General features: G+C 50.2%; 1 long non-coding RNA gene across 1 annotated transcript; it reads left to right on the top strand.

Annotated features, from left to right (window-relative positions):
- The first annotated feature begins 831 nt into the window (after positions 1-831).
- Positions 832-9,046, top strand: LOC110569032 (uncharacterized). Its single transcript, XR_010340943.1, has 4 exons — positions 832-940; positions 4,369-4,495; positions 6,820-6,924; positions 7,943-9,046. It is a non-coding gene; the product is annotated as an uncharacterized LOC110569032 (long non-coding RNA).
- Positions 9,047-10,521: the final 1,475 nt, after the last annotated feature.

Here is a 10,521-nt window from a genome sequence, read left to right on the forward strand (position 1 = left end):
GTTTCGCTCTTGTTACCCAGGCTGGAGTGCAATGGCGCGATCTCGGCTCACCGCAACCTCCGCCTCCTGGGTTCAGGCAATTCTCCTGCCTCAGCCTCCCGAGTAGCTGGGATTACAGGCCCGCCCCACCGCGCCCAGCTAATTTTTTGTATTTTTAGTAGAGACGGGGTTTCACCATGTTGACCAGGATGGTCTTGATGTCTTGACCTCGTGATCCACCCGCCTCGGCCTCCCAGTGCTGGGATGACAGGCGTGAGCCACCGCGCCCGGGCCATTTTGTACTTTTAATTCATCTGGTCTTTCAGGTATTTATTTGCTGTCAGCTTCAACCCGACTGTCCGTTTTTGGTGGTCCTCACCCTGGCCTTGGTTAGGCACGGAAGGAGCTTGCTGCTTTTTAAAGAAGTATTTTGGAAACATCTCGATTTTTTATGATGGCGTCCTTTAGCAAAGGGACGAGATGGAACTAACTAGGAGATACATTTTTGTTTTACCTTGAAAGTTACCAGGAAGAAAACATCTCTCCCCTTTTTTCACTTCTGACAATTAGAGCATCTGAGTGATGATGGTGCAGAGCAGGCCGCTGGGAGCTGCTCTCAGTAAGGGGCTGGTTGCCCACGCTGTAAACACCTGGGCCTGGAGCCCTGCTGGGCAGATCTTTACTGATGAGGAGCAGTGACTGCAGGTGCTTGAACCTGGGACGTGGGATTGGCTCCTCACTGACCTGCAGTTTTCTGCCCTCCTGCTTCCTCTGCACAGAGAAACGCCACTGAGCGCTTCTGCGGGGAGGGGAGGCGCCTGTGCCACGCGGAGGGGAGGAAGGAGTTTGTGTCCGAAGCCTACCTGATCACGCTGGGCAAGTTCATCAGCATGTTCGCGGTGCTGGATGAGCTGAAGAACACGAAGTGCAGCGTGAAGAATGACCACTCGGCATACGAGAGGTGAGCGCTGGCCTTGCGCCACACCACGGGCCCTCCTGAGAGCACCCGGCTCCGTGGCCTGTCTCGCGCATAGCACGTTGTGTGTCCATGTGGGTGAAGTCATCACTTCCGGTAGGCAGCAGCGACTTCTCAGTGTCCGGGCTGTGTGAGCACCTGCTCTGAGGAATAAGGTGAGCGGAGCCGGCAGATAAGTGCATATGGCTTTGCAAAGCTAGAGCAGGCTCTGGGCACCCTGGCTGTCCTCACATATCACGGAGGACCTCCGCGCCCCTGGGAACACAGACACGCACAAGATACAGGCCCAGCTCACACAGCACAGGCATCGGGCTCAGGGAGCATCTTGGCAAGGTGGCAGGTGGCCTCTGCAGCCCGCCTTGGACGTCAGGGCTGCGGTCCTCGGTGCTGGTCATTCGCCGGCAGGGGTCCCCAGCACGTGAGCCACCATCCCAGTATCAAAGGGACGGGACCCATGCACAGTCACGGACTGTCTTGAGGTCACACTGCACTTCCAGGTCCTCCATGCAGCTCCCCTCCCTGGCGGTTTTCTTTTTGGTTGTAGAGAGCTTCTAGAGATGCTGAAGAGACAGGCAGAAGAGGTGGGCACGGCCCGGTGTGTGCTTCTGGAGCACTGCGGGGTGGTGGGTGGCAGACAGGCCGGCAGGGCACACAGCGTGCTGCCTCCCGATGCGTTCGTTCTGCTTACCCTGTGCTCTGTGCTGCTGAGGACATGTTTTGCTAGAATGAGATGCTGACTTCTATTTCTTCTACTAAGTAAGGCATCTCAGCTCTAAAATTAAATTTGAAGAGACCTTACTTTGCATCTCGATATGCTCTAGTTATGTTGCATCTTAAATCATACAACTGTTGCGATGTCTTTATTTAAAAAAAAACCCACTTGGGATAAAATGAGGCAGCAGTAGGAGTCGAGCCAGGTCAGGCAGAGTTTTAAGCCTCATTCGTGTGAAATAAGGCAGTGGTCCATTTATCACCTAAAATCACCAGCTCTGCACAGAAGCCTAGATCTTCAGAACTAGAGAAAGGCCTCTGGAGTTGACCTGTGAGCCCCTCTCGGGTTGGAAGTCTGAAGGGTCCTGTTTGATAACAGCATCTGTGGGATCCTGACCTCGGGACTCGATGGTTGGCGTGGGCTCGTGGTCCCAGCCGCACAGCCCAGTCCTGGGTGATTTTCAGCAGCCTTCTCAGCCACTGTTTTGGCTTTTCAGGTGAATGGGGCAGGTGGCCGGCATCAGTGGTTTTCGATATTTAAAAGTACTTAAAAGTTGTGGATTTTTTTCCTTTTAGCAGCAGTGCCTTTATTCTAAAGTCTAGTCTGTAAAACAGTTTACAGATGGGGCTGCTTTGTCAAGGCGGTGGGGAGGATTCCTCTCCAGCAGCCCCCTTCCCCAGTGTCTTCACCACCTCCGGGTTCCGCTGAGCACCAGACAGTGGGCCTGGGGCAGCTCCAAAGCTCTTACAGCTGCCTCTTCGTCTGACCGCCGTCTGGGACCCCCGTTGGTTCACCTTCCCAGACCATCATCACTCCCAAGACCCGCGCCACACACACTCACACATGCACCTGCTGGTAGCTGCTAGGATGACCTCTTCTAAGTGTCATGTTATGGTGAGGCTTGAGGAAAAAAGAAAATAGTATTCTCGACCCCTTCCATAGTCTCCCCACCCGCCGCCTCAGCAAGTACTCAGATCAATAAAGCAAACGTGGCCAGGTGCAATGGCTCACACCTGTAATCCCAGCACCCTGAGAGGCTGAGGCAGAAGGATCATTTGAGTCCAGCCTGGGTAACATAGAAAGACCTGATCTGTAAAAAAAAAAAAAAAAAAAAAAGCCAAAAAAAACTAGCCAGGCATGGTGGTATGCACCTGTGGTCCCAGCTACTCAGGAGGCTGAGGTTGGAGAATCACTTGAGATCAGGAGGTCGAGGCTACAGTGAGCTGTGATTGTACCACTGTACTCCAGCCTGGGTGACAGAGTGAGACTCTCTGTCTATTTAAAAAATAAATAAATAAAATAAAAGGAAACTTTTTTTTTTTTTTGAGACAGCATCTCACTAGCCCAGGCTGGAGTGCAGTGGCGTGATCTCGGCTCACTGCAATCTCCACCTCTCCTGGATTCAAGCAATTCTCCTGCCTCAGCCTCCCGAGTAGCTGGGATTTACATAGGTGAACCACCACACCCAACTAATTTTTATATTTTTAGTAGAGATGGGGTTTCACCATGTCGGCCAGGTCTTAAACTCCTGACCTCAAAGTGATCTGCCTGCCTTGGCCTCCCAAAATGCTGGGATTACCGGTGTGAGCGACCATGCTTGGACCAGGAAACATGTTTTAAAAGGCAAAGAATGTTACTGTATCAGTTAATACTAGGTTTAACTGTATGTAATGGTTTGAAGCCCAGTGAAGTAACAGTGGCTTTAAAAAGATGGCAGTTTTTTTGTGTCTGAAAAGTCCTGAGTTAGGTGGTCTGCAGCTGATTGTGGGCTCCCGCTGTCCTGCTGTTCTGCTTCACGTGTTGCCTCGTGGTCCTAGATGGTTGCTTAGGCTCTAGCTGTCTTTTCTGAATTCCAGTCAGCAGGAAGAAAGGGGAAAGTTGGGCTCCACGCTCCTTTATGAGTAGACTTTTGAGTGCTTGTCAGTGCTCAGCATGGCCTTGCGGTTTTGTATTGTTGGGCCTCATTGTACGGGTCCTTCTGTGCACACCAAATTGTGCAGCTACAAATTGGTGGCAAAAGCCAGGGCTCTGTCTCAGGACTTTGGGCACCAGTGGTCCCTGAGGTGGCCTGGGGAGGTGTGGTCCACAGGGTTCCCAGCAGAGAACCTCATCAGTGCCAGCTGTCTTCATGGCAGGGCTTGTGGGAGTCACGGAGGTGGCGGTGACCTGTCTCAGACTCAGAGTTGAGCAGCCCTGTGCCCCTAGATGAGGTGGGCGCCTTCCAGTGTAGGGCAGAGGTCAGTGTACAGGGGCCCTGCAGGAAGCCCGTCAGCTGTGACCATCGGGGTGGAGAGCGGTCCCAGGCTGTGCAAGGCACGTCTAAGTTGGCAGAAGACTGACCTGGAGTACACGGCCAGAGATGCCTGAAAGGGCTGAAATCAAAAGCTGGCCTCAGATCAATCCACGTTTCTGCAGATGACTGTAGAGGAAAGGGATCCCATTCAAATCAGGCATTTTTTCTCTTTTATGGGGCATGTTGGTGCATTTTGGGATGAACTCTTTTTGTTTTCAAAGGGCTGCTCAATTTCTACATAAAACGGCAGATCCGCAGTCCAGCCAGGAATCGCAGAATCTGGCCATGTTCCTGGCCAATCACAACAATATCACACAGCTAAGGCTGGTGTTTGCACACTCAGGGTGATGGGCTCAGCTGCCGGCCGGGCACCAGGCCTGCGCATGAGTCTCTTGCTCTGTGTTTCAGTCTCTGCAGCAGCAGCTCGAAGTGATTTCTGGCTACGAAGAGCTCCCGGCAGACATCGTGAATCTGTGTGTGGATTACTACGAGAACAGGATGTATCTGACGCCCAGTGAGAAACATGCTTCTCAAAGTACGTGTGTGGGGATGCCAGCCTGTGGCACGGCCGAGGGACAGCCTTGCTCTTGTCAGTAGGCTGTGCTTGCTTCCTCTAGAGTCCTTTTGCCAGCTGTGTCTCATTCGCATGCTGTCGTGTGCGTGAGCAGCGCCCTGCCCTTGCACACACCTGCACCACAGACTCTCAGCACAGCCACGAGTGTGTCACATGCTGACCCTGGGAGAAGGTGCCAGCCAGGAGGTCTGGGTCAAAAATTCTCTCAGCATTAAGCTGCTCTTTTGTTTTATTTTTGAGGCAGGGTCTTGCTCTTGACCAGCCTGGAGTGCAGTGGCACGATCACAGCTCATTGTAGCCTCAACCTCCTCCCACCTCAAGCAATCCTCCCACCTCAGCCTCCCAAGTAGCTGGGACTACAGGTGCATGCCACCATGCCTGGCTAATTTTTAATTTTTTTTTTTTTTTTGAGATGGAGTTTCGCTTTTGTTACCCAGGCTGGAGTGCAATGGCACGATCTCGGCTCGCCGCAACCTCCGCCTCCTGGGTTCAGGGAATTCTCCTGCCTCAGCATCCTGAGTAGCTGGGTATTTTTAAATTTTTTGTAGAGAGAGAATCTTGCCATGCTGCACAGGCTTTTCTCAAACTCCTGGGCTCAAGCAACCCTCCTGCTTTAGCCTCCCAAAGCTCTGTGATTACAAGCTTGAGCCACTGCACCCAGCCTTTTTTTTTTTTTATTTGAGACAGGGTCTTGCTCTGTCACCCAGCCTGGAGTGCAGTGGTGCAGAAGACACAGCCCACTGTATCCTCAACCTCCTTGGCTCAAGTAATCTTTCCGCCTCAGGCTCCTGAGTAACTGGGACCACAGGCATTGGCACCAATGCCAAGCTAAGTTTTTGAATTTTTGTAGAGATGAGGTCTTACTTTGCTGCCCGGGCTGGTCTTGAACTCCTGGGCTCAAGCAATCCTCTTGCCTTGTCTCCTGCAAAGTGCTGAGATTACAGGTGTAAGCTACCACGCCCAGCCTTTAAGCTGCTTTGTGACAGAGGTTACCCAAGATTCTACTTGTCAAGGATGTGATTCCTAGGGTTTCGATACCTGTGTCATCCATCATAATTAAAGTAGCCTTTCGTTGGGTCACCATATTCTTTATTATTATTCATATAATCTGCGTTTTCATCTGTGTTTCTCTTGTTTATTTTTGAGACAGAGTCTCGCTCCGTTGCCCAGGCTGGAGTGCAGTTGCACAATCTCAGATCACTGCAACCTCCGTCTCCGGGGTTCAAGTGATTCTCCTGCCTCAGCCTCCCAAGTAGCTGGGATTACAGGCGCCCATCACCACCATGCCCAGCTATCATTTGCGTTTCTCACAGGAAAGATGGGCAGCAGTTCCCTTTGCTCTATTCTTTACCTCTGCGGGGTGGCCTTGGGGGACCCTTTGCTGGGTGTCCCAGCAGTCCAGCCCCCCAGACTCTTCCTGAGCCAGGAGAGCACTGGCAGGAACTCGGGGCTGAAGGAGTACTGTCCATGGAGTGCTTTGTGACAGCAGAAACTTTGTGTTTGCACCTGCTGGTGTGGGAGCCCTGGCCGCGAGCCCCTGTGGAGCACTGGAGCGTGCAGTTGGCTAGTCCACGTTAAGAATTTTTAGTTTGTGGCCGGGCACAGTGGTTCACGCCTGTAATCCCAGCACTTTGGAGGCTGAGGCGGCGGATCACTTGAGGTCAGCAGTTCAACACCAGCCTGACCATCATGGTGAAACCCTGTCTCTACTAAAAATACAAAAAAAAAAAAAAAAAAAATAGCCAGGCATGATGGTGATGGGTGCCTGTATTCCCAGCTACTTGGGAAGCTGAGGCAGGAGAATCGCTTGAACTTGGGAGGCGGAGGTTGCAGTGAGCTGAGATTGCGCCACTGCACTCCAGCCTGGGTGTCAGAGCGAGACTCCATCTCAAAAAAAGAATTTGTAGTTTGCATACACCAAAATGTAACTGGTTACCTGTGGCTACACATTGGACGTTACTTTTAATGGCCAAAAAACCACAATTACTTTTGCACCAAGCTAATAGCTCTAGAATAGCCCTGCTGCTTGGGTTATGCTCGTAGAGGATTTGTTTTTTCAGCTTTTAGCAACCGACCTGGAAGCCCAGCCCCCACTTTGTAGCACAGTTTCAGTGAGGATAAAATGATGCATTTCAAGCACCAGACAAGCAGCCTAAGGATAGAGCTTTGTGATATGTTTCAAATTGTGCCTTCGAAGTTGTCAGCTGTTACGGTGTAAGTCCTTATGGGTAGTTAAGTTTGCAGTTCTGAGCTTTATTGCATCATTCATTTTGTGGGTTCTTCAGGTGATGGGATTTGGTCTGTACCTGATGGATGGGAGTGTCAGTAACACCTGTAAGTTAGATGCCAAGAAAAGAATAAACTTATCCAGAATTGACAAATACTTCAAGGTGAGTTACATGTTTTTAGATCAATGTTTTTATTGACTTGTGTGCAGTTTGAATTTTGAGGACGTGAGTCCTGTGTGAAAACCCTGTGTGAAACCATGATTACATCAGGAAATGCTGAGGCTGGGTGGAGTCTGGGACACGTGCTTTCTCCTGTCTGCAGAGGCAACCTCGCTGTCTTTCCTTCTGCTGCACTGGCTTTGCCTGGGTGGAGCTTTATACAGAGGGAATTGTGTTGTTTGTACTCTTCTGTGTCTAGCTTCTTTTTTTTTTCGAGATGGAGTCTTGCTCTATCGCCAGGCTGGAGTGCAATGGCGCAATCTCAGCTCACTGCAACCTCCGCCTCCTGGATTCAAGCAATTCTTCCTCCTCAGCCTCCCGAGTACCTGGGACCACAGGCACGCGCCACCACGCCCGGCTATTTTTTGTATTTTTAGTGGAGACGGGGTTTCACCGTGTTGGCCAGGATGGTCTTGATCTCTTGACCTCGTGATCCGCCCGCCTTGGCCTCCCAAAGTGCTGCGATTACAGGTGTGAGCCACCACGCCCGGCCTCTGTGTCTAGCTTCTGTCACCAGCCTCTTGTTTGTGAGGTGCATCCTGGAGGGAGCCTGGAGCTCCAATTCATAACTTTCCATCGTGGTGTAGCTTTCCGTCTTACGACTACACCGTAACTTCTCTGTTCCAGTGTTGACCGTCCTCTGTGGGGTGCATACCCAGGGTATTTCTCTTTAATTTTTTTGCATTCTAATTGTTGCTAGTATATAGAAATGCCGCTGATTTCTTCATGACTGTGAAATCTAGCAACAGGGTAGGTTAATTTTAACATTTGAATAGTTTTTGTAGATGTTGGTTTTTAAATTGTATTTTATTCCTCTCAAACCGAATGTAGAGGTTATTTACAGTTTTTTGTAATGAGTTATTTGCAGAGGTAGCATTCAACAGAGTAATTATTAGCATTGCACAGTTTCCTTGTGACTAAACATACATAATGACCGTATTTTTTTGTTCTTTGAATACAGCAACTCCAGGTGGTTCCACGATTTGGGGACATGCAAAATCACTTGAGCCCGGGAGTTGAAGAAGACCAGCCTGGGAAACATAGTGAGATCCAGTCTCCACAAAAAATAAAACTATTATAATTAGCCAGGCTTGATGGCATATGCCTGTAGTCCCACCTAGGTGGAAGGATCGCCTGATCCTGGGAGAGGAGGTTGCAGTTATCAGAGAGCATGCCCCCCTCACCTCAAAAAAACAACAAAAAGAGACGTGGCAGCCAGTTGACGCCCAGCAGCCATTCCTAACGCCTCTGGGAGGAATCCGCTTAACCCCAGGGGGGAAGGCACACCACCGGTGCCGGACATCCTCCTGGTCCACTTGCACTGGCTTTTCCTGGCCTGGGGCACTTTCCCCAACCACTCATGCATGCAGAAACCATTCCTTGTTTCCAAAAGGGAGGACTTGGAAAATACCTGAGAGGCACCTCCCAGGGCCAGACCCTATGAGAGACGGTGACTGGGTACATTTGCCAGAGAGGGCACGGGAAGGTGGCCTCTGAGGGAGGCCCCTGTGACTGCTCAGCTGGCTGGGCCACCTTTGTAGGGCACCCAGGAGCATAGCAGGACTGCTGCAACCACAATGCTGGTAGTGCCACCGCCATGCAGGGCCACACCTCACTGGCCACCCTGGCCAACCCGCTCCCCAGCTATGCCTTGGCAGTTCAGCAATGTCCTTCCGTGAGTGGATGGTTAGAAGGGTAGTGGAGGGAAAGAGGGCTTGGGAGGGATACAGTGGAAGGGGAATGCATTTGACTCAGTGATGAACTTTATGATGTGGGGTGACAGAATGGAACAACCTGGAAGGAGTTAGATGACTCTGGAAGAGTTCTGGACCAGGTTACTTGGTGCCCAGGAGATAATTAGTTTAGACGGTAAAACTGAGGCCCGACCAAGTAGAGGAAGAAGACCAAGATCTTACTATTGGATTATTTTTTCCCCTTTATTTCAATCATAGTCCCCTCATCAAAATATTACTAGTTGGCACTTCATTTCATACAATGTAATCATAGTTTTTGTGAAAACAAAAGGACTATGCCCCATTAATAAAATACAAATGATTTAAAATGATTTTATCACAGATTCGTTTCTTTTGAAATATATATTAGGGATGTATATTTTATAAATATTTAATATAACTCTACTATGTACATATAAATACAAAATAAAGCCTATTATATAAACACAACTACAAATAGACAGCAGGGCCTCTCGGCAGCGTCTTCTGGAATTTCTGAGAAGGTTACCAAGATGAAGTGTAGAACACCAGCTATACAGTGCAGGCTCACATATGGATTGGTATGGGTATAATTTTAAATATAATTTTGATCTGACACAAATTCACATATAAACATTTTTGTTTTTGTTTTTTTGAGGCAGGGTCTCACTCTGTCACCCAGACTGGAGTGCAATGGCACGATGTTGGCTAACTGCAACTTCTGCCTCCCAGGCTCAAGCAGTTCTCCTGTCTCTGCCTCCTGAGTAGCTGGGATTACAGGTGCGTGCCACTAACACCCAGCTAAATTTTTCATTATTATTCTCTTTTAGTACAGACGAGGTTTCACCATGTTAGCAAGGCTGGTCCACTAAAAGAACTGCACTTTGTATTTTTAAGATTGCTGGGAAACATTTGATTCTCTTATTGAGAATCAAAGAGGATAATGAGGTATATTCCCTGCTCAGAGAGGATACACGTAGCTGTTACAGAAATGGCAGCATTACTCCCCAAAAAACCCATGTCTGATATGATGAGGACTTCCCTTCATTCGCTGACATCCAGTGCCTACCAACTGCAGTCAGAGTGCAAGAAGACCCTCCCGGGGGACCCAGGTTCACCCACAGACGTCCAGCTGGTCACACAGGAGGTCATCCAGTGTGGGTACAACGTCGCCAAGCATCTGGTCACCATCACCACCAAAGAGAACAACTGACACGAGCAGGGCACCACCTCCTTTTTTATTTTTTAAGTGAGGTTAGCCACCTATCTCAGCAAACCCTGTGGGGTGGGTAATGGCTGAGAGACTGACCCTGTGCATCCTGACATTAAAGGCCAGCTCGCTTGGCATGGACTTCCCTCTGCAGCCACACACACACATACACACACACTCAGTCACACATGCTCATGTAACCCACACTTCCTAGTTCAGATCACCTCTCACCTTCAGTGAGGTCTGTAAAATGGGTCAGGGGTGTAACATGCACCCATGGGTGCTGCAAACTGCCGCAATGACGTTTTCCTGAGAAGGGTCACCTGAAACCACTTTGGACACAGCGTCCTGGTGCCTGTGCAAATCCCCTCAGACTCTCGGTGCATCTGCGAGCTGCTGTGCACAGTCACTACATAGCGGCCCTCAGGAAGCCACGGGCACTCACCAGTGCCACAGCAACCCCAGGGGGCTGGATGACTTTGTCCCTCCTGGACGCGCTCCCGCCCTGCACCTTCTGCCCCAGCCCCACCTGCCCGGCTCACACCCACCGCAGGCTCTTGCTTGGGTTTGGCTTACGTTTGTCCGCAGTGTCCAGAAGGCCTGTGCCAGTCCATTTTC

This window comes from Aotus nancymaae, unplaced genomic scaffold, assembly GCF_030222135.1.
Source record: "Aotus nancymaae isolate 86718 unplaced genomic scaffold, 86718_ANA_hifiasm-v0.15.2.pri h1tg000250l, whole genome shotgun sequence".
Lineage (NCBI taxonomy): Eukaryota > Metazoa > Chordata > Mammalia > Primates > Aotidae > Aotus > Aotus nancymaae.